The sequence below is a fragment of the Vombatus ursinus genome, unplaced genomic scaffold, assembly GCF_900497805.2.
Source record: "Vombatus ursinus unplaced genomic scaffold, bare-nosed wombat genome assembly UNPS02008961.1, whole genome shotgun sequence".
Lineage (NCBI taxonomy): Eukaryota > Metazoa > Chordata > Mammalia > Diprotodontia > Vombatidae > Vombatus > Vombatus ursinus.
This window is the reverse complement of record NW_020948739.1, coordinates 14882871-14891890: the sequence shown is the minus strand read 5'-3', so window position 1 is coordinate 14891890 and position 9020 is coordinate 14882871. Positions and strand designations below refer to the sequence as shown.

General features: G+C 38.9%; 1 long non-coding RNA gene across 1 annotated transcript in view; it reads right to left on the bottom strand.

Moving 5' to 3' along the window:
- Nucleotides 1-378: 378 nt before the first annotated feature.
- The window catches only part of LOC114034278, a 14780-nt gene continuing 6138 nt past the window's right edge, over nucleotides 379-9020 (bottom strand). Inside the window, exons 2-3 of the long non-coding RNA XR_003568081.1 lie at nucleotides 610-933; nucleotides 379-419 (exon numbers count right to left, since the gene is read on the bottom strand). This is a non-coding gene — a long non-coding RNA (uncharacterized LOC114034278). The remainder of the gene's footprint in view (nucleotides 420-609; nucleotides 934-9020) is intronic.

Sequence of the window (9020 nt, the reverse complement as noted above, 5' to 3'; positions counted from 1 at the left end):
TCCCTAGAAAGCTCTTGTACCACCATTTAAGCATCCCTTCTCTTCATTCCTATCTCAGTGGTAGAGATAGATGGATGTGTGACATTTAAAAAGTTCAAGAGACATACTTTCTGGGTAATTAGCCATTTTATTAATAATGCTAGCATTTTATTAATTAAAGAAGTCAGTAGGACTCTTGAATGCCAAAGACCTTCTTGATGGTGACCTTACAGCTTATGTGCCCTTGGAAAAGAGGGTATTCCAGAGGGTGGCTATCAACTCTGATTGGTTAAGAATTAATGAGAGGGGTAGCTAGGTGGCGCAGTGGATAGAGCATGGGCCCTGAAGACAGGAGGACCTGAATTCAAATCCGGCCTCAGACCAAACACTTGACACTTACTAGCTGTGTGAGACTGGGCAAGTCACTTAACCCCAATTGCCTAAAAAACAAAAAACAAACAAAAAAAAATTAATGAGAGAATGAATATTACAATGAGAAGTGGGCTCACTCCAATGAGGGGCTTAGACAAAGAGACTATCTCTACACCCAGATCACCCCCAGCTTTGGGCAATCTAATCAAAGAATTTAACCCCACCCAAACCTGAGTAGAACACAATGGGTATCCCCACCTTAGATTAAATTCCTTGTAAGTTTAGATGGCATCTGACCAATATGGAAGAGAGTTAATTCAATGTGCTTCAAGAGATTGAACTTTGAAATGAGGATTGTAGAAAAAGGGGGAACTCTGTATCTCCCCAAATCATTGGTTATTAATAATCATTTTTCTCATGTGCCATGTTCCCTGTGGTAACTCCTGAAGACAGCTATTTAATCCTTTTAGAGGTCCTTCAACTTTCTACAGGAAATTTTCTTTTAACTCTTTTTGGGGTAAATCTTCTAATATTTTCCAGCTTCAGCCAGGATATTCATCTTATCTGGGCTCTCTTCTTTACCTGGTTACAAAGAAGGAAATAAATGGGAGAAACTGAGTCAAGATTTTTTTTTTCCATTTTTTTTCTCCCAAGTGAGGAGGAATGATAACAGAGTGGTACAACCTGGCCTCAAGTCCAGAAGGCATATGATTAATTAGCATGCAATTTAAAGAGAGAAACACAAAGAGCTCATTTGCTCTTTGCTATTTGCTTTTATACAAGCTAATCTCTGCTTCCGCTGCTTCAGGCTACTGAAACTTATCACTTTGTGAGAGTGTGAGGCAATGAACACTCTACAAAGGGAATACTCTCTCGAGAAGTAATTTGCTTGGTATCTTCCTGCCAGCCTTCCAAAGTCAAGATAAAAAACTCTCACACTGAAAAACTTTGCCATTCTTCTCACTGTGGAAAAACAAACAAACAAACACACATTCTAATACTACCAAAAGAAGGACGCACTTATATCATCTGATATTGAAATTCCTCACAAATTATTAGCTTCAAACCCAGACTTTCAATGGTCTATTTCTGGGAATTTGCAGTATTGCTAGTGTTTGCCAAAGCCACATGTCACCAGTTTCACTGGAGGTATTCTGAGGGTAGGTCCTTCACATTGCTATCTGACAGTAAGCGTGGTGCTATTCTAGTCTGTGGTACAGATTAGTTCACAAAATCACTAGAATGATCAGTAACACAAAGCAATAGGCCTTCATTACAGGTCACTTAAATCACAGGGAGGGTTTGTAGCTTGACTTGTGACCCATAAGAATATAAACTAAGGAAGTAAGAAAAATCAGAGCAAGGATGCATCCCAGTCACAGTTCCCAATGAGACAGGATGTAACCAGAATCTGGAAGGGTCAGGATATGCAGGGTCTGGAACTCAGTTACTAGGGAAACACAGATACAACCAAAATCCATGATGGGGCAGGATATACAGGATCTTGGCCTTAAGTGGTGATCTCTAGGCTATAACAGGAAGAGGAAGGGGGAGGATGATCCAGCAAGATGTACCTTCCAGGTTCTTATTCTTTCTTTTATGTTGTGTGCTAGTTTTCCCTGGGTCAGTTTCCATGACAGCAAGAATGTAGAAGAGGGCCAGCCTTTGAATGGCTTCCAACTTTTGATATATAGTGGAAAGGGCACTAGACTTGGAATCAGGAAGACCTGGGTTTAAATCCAGCTTTAGACATTAATAGATGTGTGACTTTGGCAAGTTACTTAATTTCTCTTTGCCTCAATTTCTCCATTTGTAAAATGGAGGAAATGGAATTAATGGCTTCAGAGATCCCTTCCAACTCTAAATCTATAATCCTATATAAAGGTCAAGGAAGCAGTAATTAGCAAGACTGCATGAGATAATGAAAGTTTCTAGGACATAAGATTTTCTGAATATTCCAGAAAAGAAATATAGTACCCAGCAGGAGATAGAAGCATGTGTAGAGCACAGATAGCCCATCGTAAGAAATAATAACTAACGGCTTTCCCCTACCCCCACGCCCACCAAAAAAAAAAAAAGGCTTTGTTTTTTTCTTTTTCTGGTCTACCACAAGTTGTCAGTTTAAAAAGGTTTTCTTACATTTCTGATATGGTGACAAAGGGAAGTTGGGTTGGACTCAGTCCAGTAACAATGTGTGACATGATGCAATTTGATCTTCTGGAAATGCAAGTAACACAAGTCATTTCGACAGGAATGTTAGTAAGTGGCTTTGTTTCTTTTTCCAAATTTGAATACTTTTGCTGTTGCCTGCCCTGTAGGTAACACACTCTAGCAAGCCTGGGGACCAGAAGTTAGTTTGTGTATACTCTGCAAGTGGCATAAATCTAAAGAATATTGAAGTGTGGTTATGATAACCCCTTCCCAGTTGTACAAAATCCATTTATTATGGCCACTGGCCAAATTATATGTGTGTTTCTTTCAAAGAGACAACATGAAAACTCTAACAGGGTCGATAACATTTCAAATATTTTGTGCCAGTGTATTTTTAGTTATGGTTATTTTCTCCCTTGGGGTATTTTAATACTTATAAGAAGGTAAATGAGTGACAAAAAAGGGGGGGAAGGAGCCAAGCATCAAAAGGGGAAAATCTACACCACAGGATTGGAGACACTTTTTTGGGGATTAAAGGAAAAAAAAATCACGAAGAATGTACCAGCTAGGTTAATCTATTTAGAATGACTTTTGAATGATGAACTCAAGAACAGAAAATCTAATTGCATTTATTTAATTATTTAATTTTGCTAGAATTTATTTCCTAATATACTTGCTACTTGTAATCTGATCAGATTTACAGGGGTGGGGAACCTGTGGCCCTGTGGCCTCTAGGCCACATGTGACCCTCTAGGTTCTCAAGTGCTGCCCTTTGTCTGAATCCAAACTTCACAGAACAAATCCCCTTAATAAAAGGATTTGTTCTGTAAAACTTGGACTCAGTCAAAATGTGGCACTTGAGGACATAGAAGGCTACATGTGGCCTCGAGGCTGCAGGTTCCCCACCCCTGGATAGAACCTGGTAAGAAACTTTTCTAATTAAGCACTGGAGAAGAAATTGTAAGATAACTTTTCGTGCCAAGCTGCATATTTACTTTAATTAATGCAGTTTTTCTCCTTGTTTTATAAGTCTGACCAATGCCAAGAGTTTATGCTTTCTCTCCTTTATGAATATAGGACTGATTAATATATGCCTTAAGTCATAGGCTCATAATTCTAAAGCTAGCAAGGACCCCAGAGTCCAACTAATTCAAATTTCTAATTTTTTTAGCGGAAGAAACTGAGGGAGGCCTACCCCCTGAAAAGCAGCTAATTAAAGCAGGGTTATATTTTTGAATTCAAAGATATAAGTGGATTTGAGACAGATATATCAAAGAAGCTGCTATCAAAATTCCTCAGGGGGGCAAGAAACAGATTAAAATGTGATTGGGAAAAGTTTCACAAAATACATAAAAATACAGTAAAACAAAGATAATGTTACTCTATGGTTTTCTAATTCAATATACTGCTCACAGGGGTTGGTTCCTATTTGAGTTTGACACCACTGGTCTAAGAGACTAGATTATTCATGACTATAAAGCTGTGTGAATACTGCAGCAGAGTTCTCATCTGAATTAATAAGATGAAAGCTCCTTTGTCATGTTCTCATTATCACAAAGTGCTTCTGGGGATTGGGAATAGTTCATATGGAATTCTGAATCTTTTAATTTGGGGAAGGACAATGGAAACTGTAGTTTCAGCTCTAATTGCAATTGATTTGTTAGGTCTCATAGGACCATAGAATTAGAGCTAGAAGAGACCTTAGAAGTCATTGAGTCCAAACCCACCATTTTACAGATGAGGAAATTAAGACACAGCAAAGTGACATAACTTACCAAGGGTCAGAGGGCTAGCAAGTGACTGAGGCAGAATTTGAACTCAGGTCTTCCTGACTCTAAGTCTAGAGCTTTATCCACTAAACCACCTAGCTGTCTCATCAGTGTGAGTATTCCATCCATGCCTGTCCAATCTATGTAACTCTTTAATTTGCCAAAGTGGGGCCCACCCAATGTGTTAGGGACCTTTCTTGAGTTCTGTTGACATCATGGAGATATAAATTGAGCATGTAGGATGCCTGTCACTTACCACCTACTCTCACCATGGGGCCAGCTCGTGTTTTTTTTTTTTTTAATCGCACATTTCTTTGAAGAGATCCTTTGCATCACTTTCTCTTCATCATTCCTCTTTTGTACCACATTACAAACCCCTACTGTCCATCATGAATCTCTCCCTTTAGGTGCTCTTCAGTCACAGAAACTCAAAGTGGGAAGAGGTCTCAAATATTATATCAAACAAGACTATCTATGAGAACAGATCAGACATTAGGTCATAGCTTTGTGGAGAAAAGATGTGGAAGGAAAGATTCTGGTTCAAATAAAAAGAGGCACTTTGATTTTTGTAGTATCACCCAACTGAAGATATGATGAGTTAATATGGCCTCTCCTCTTTACTAATAAGCAGAAAAAACAATTCTACTCTCTGGATTATGTGTTCTCAGCAAATTTTTCCAGGGACAAGGTAGTATAAGCTGTGGTATGAAGTCACTAATCAGTACAGAACCATCTAGTAGTGCCAGGTGTTGCAACCTCTTCAAATGAGTTCTAATTAAATGTGAGTATAGAACTCTCAGAGTAGCTAGTGTCTTGCCATGTTTCCTTTCCTCTCTTATCTCAAAATTCTAAGAACTCCCAAAGGGTGAAGTCAACAAGGAAGACAAGGGGATCACTGTACACATTCCCTTTTGTGTATCAGCTAAAAATGTCATAGGGAAGGAGAAAGAAGGATGCAATAAGTAGGTTAGAGTTCATCTATTTTTTAAAACAGGAGTTCTGAAATATTTTGTGTCATGGACCTTTTTAGCAGTGGTGAAGTCTGTGGACTCATTGAAAACCACAATAGCAACAACAGTAGCAATAATAGTATTTATAAAGCACTTTAAGTTTTGCAAAAGACTTTACATATATTATTTCATTATCTCCAACAACAAGGGAGATGGGTGCTATTATTTTCCCCATTTTACAGATGAGGAAACCGAGGTCAAGAGGTTAAAGTGATTTGCCCAAAGTCATAAGCTACTAAGTGTCTAAACAGGATTTAAACTCAGATCTTCCTAATTCTAAGCCCAGCACTGTATATGCTATGCATTCTAGCTCTCTATAATGCCAAAAACATTATTGTTTTTAAATATATTAACAAAACATATATAGCATTAGCCAAATGCGTGGAGTGGGGAAAGGAATAAACATTTATATATTATCTGTTATATACCAAGTACTGTGCTAAGTGGTTTCATGACTTTTATCACATCTGATCCTCATAACAACCTTGGAAGGTAATGCTATTATTATCCCCATTTTATAGTTTAGGAAACTGAGGTAAACCAGTTAAGTGACTTGCTCAGGGTCTGAGAGCAGATTTGAACTCATCTTTTTGATTCCCAGCCCAGTGCTTTATCCCCTGGGCCACTAGCTATCTGGTAATTACAATTGAAATTGATGGACTAGAAAGGAATCCACTTAAATTTAAATACAATTTATATATATATATATATATATATATATATACACATATATATATGTGTGTGTGTGTGTGTGTGTGTGTGTGTGTGTGTTTATAAAGATAGCGAGTTCACAAGCTCTGAGTTAAGAATCTCTGCCTAGGAAACCAGGGCACTGCCAGTGATGCCATGGACACACAGACTTTCCAGGGGGGATGCACCAGTCCCTCTTGATATCACTATACCTGGGCAGAATGTCCTCTGAAATTCTCCCCTCTCCAACTGTCCAGGTCCAAGAATTTTTGGTTGATTGTACTGTTAGTCCTCAACAGAGTAGTTCTGGGGGGCACTAGACTAAGACAAATGCAAACATAGTAGATGGTCTTTATATAATAATGACTGCTAGCATATATGTTAAGGTTCAAAAACTGATTTACATATATTATCTCATTTTTCCTCACAACATCCCAGAAAAAGTAGGTACTGTTATTGTCTCAATTTTATAGATCAGGAAACTGAGGCAGATAATCCTTGAATAGTTTGCTTTGGATTACACGGCTAGTGTCTGAGAATAAATCTGAACCTGAATCTTTCTGATGCTTGATCTGTTGTTGTTTGTCATTCTTTTTTGGAAAAAACCAATGACATCAGATTGTGATGTCTTGACTCTTGGATGAATTGGATTTAAATGAGGCAGGATTGCATAAAGTTGTCAACTTTACTCTGTCTTCCAGAATCATCAAAGTCCAGTAGCAAGACAAAAAGTCATAATGACTAGTGATGGCCCCAAATGTAGTGGATGACCTTGACATCTTTATGTCTGACCAAGCTCTAAGTACTCCACAGCACCTGCTTCAGCCACCTTAGGCTATTGGAACAAATTATTCTCATCTGCCTATTCTGTCGGAAGAAATCTTCACATGCTTGCAGTAGACATCCCCCTAACTCACCGATGGGTTTGTGGCCTGTTGATTACCCTCAACCTGATTTAGCCTGTGTGCCCGAACAGTTTACTGGGATGTGGCTGCTGTGAGTGCTACAGCTTCTTGGAGCCGCGGGTGAGAGTTGAGTGACAGGTGGACACCAGAGGTGAATGAGCAGCCCTGAAAAGGGCTTGGCAAGCCCTCACACCAGAGGTCCTAGTCCTCTTTGGATGCCCATACTCTATATTTGGATGTTTGATCCACTCTACCACCACCTGCCAAAAGTTGTTGAAGAATAATGAAAAACAAGGGGTTTCAGTAGGGGTAAAGGAGATTCTTGTGGTCATAGTTTGAAACTGGAGCAATTTCATACTGGCAATTTCAAATGATATCTGAAACATATACCACTTGTTCTAAACTCCAGACTAAAACATGCCAACTACCTTTGGAGGTACCATCCTTTAATAAGGACCTGGTCTCACTAAATTGAGCAAGTTGGTAAAACTGGGAACCAGAAATCCCAACTGATCTAGAGTTTTTATTATCATTGTTGACCCTTTGTTGTTGAAGATGAACAATGATGTTAAGAGGTTGATGTCTTGACTTGCAAGTGAATTGGATTTAACTGAGGCAGGGCTGTGCAAAGTGATCAGCCTCACTCTGTCCTCTAGAGTCATGTGAGTCCAGTGCAAGACATCGGTCAGGATAACTGGCGATGGACCCGGATGCAGTGGGAGACACTGGCCTTCTTAATTTAAGGTCTTTCCCAGGTCTAGGTTTGTCTGAAGCAACACCCATTCAGTGATTAAAGACTAGGTAAGAATTGAGGCAAAAGATGGCTATTTACACTCACTCTGAACCATCAAAACCCAAAAAATGAGCAAATGAGGCTTGGGCTGGGACCTATTTTTGGCCAATCAGTGAGAGCTAGAGTGATCTGGATTTAAAAGTGTAGTCAAATAGCACCATTTGAATCTCAATGGGCTTTATTAAAGCCTGGTTTACCAGAGCTATGTTTCAAGGAATCGTAAATGAAAACAACATGAGACAAAAGAGTTAATTGTCCCAGTTTAAAAACAATGATAAAACAATCGGATAGAGAAAAAAAATCTATCCCCCAAACCCCAAAATATCTTGGGAAGTATAAGCGATCAAAATTTATATTCCTTTGGAAAGAGCACCCATGTGTAAGGGTATGACTCCTGACAAGGACAGAGGGAGAAGAGGAAGAGTAGAAGAGGGGGGAAAGGAAGAGGAAGATGAAGAGAAAGAGGAAGAGGAGAAGGAGGAAGAGGAGGAAGAGGTGGAAAGAAAATAGCAGCATTGCCAAACTACAACTGGCCAGTTGGGTGGATGGGTGGGAAAGAGCAGGCAGTGAGCAGCTACTACCGCTCACAAATTGTTGTTCATCTTTAGTTCTTAAAGAGGACCAATGACACCAGGAGGGTAATGTCTTGACTTGCAAGTGAATTGGATGTTTCTGGGGTTTTTTGTTTTGGGATTTCTTTCTGGAGGTGACTGGATTCTCTCTAGGACTCTTATTACTCTTTTCTGGAAGTCACCTCATTAGTGAAATGACCAGGATGTCCATTTTAGTTGGATTACCCAGCTTTTGGTATTTTCTAGGTGGTTTCTGAATAATCTATCCAGAGTGGTAATTTATTACTGTGATTACTGAGTGGAACACTACATTACTACAGACAGAAGATGCTTCTGAATTCACCTAAATAGAAACACTTAACCCTATAAAATATTCGCTATTTTAAAATATCCTGCCATCACTGGCAGATCCTGAAATATTTTCAATTAATTTTTATGTACTTATCATAACACCTGACAAATGCTTGTTCCCTTCCTTTGTTTAGCCTCATTTACTTCTTTACTGGTGGTATTTTTATTCCCATTTTTAATGGATTTTAAAGACACAATTATACTTTCGTCTTTTTACTAAGTGCCTCAGATGCTCACAGTGATTCTAAGAGTTTTAAACTCTTAGACTAAGTTCTAAAAGCATCATAAGTCCATTCTACACCCCCTGGTGGTTCTTAATAGCTTAAAAATGGATTTCAGCCTACTATTTCTAGAGCTCAAGCCATTTGTTTCAGAATCGTATGTGTGTGTGTGTGTGTGTGTGTGTGTGTGTGTGTGTGTGTGTGTGT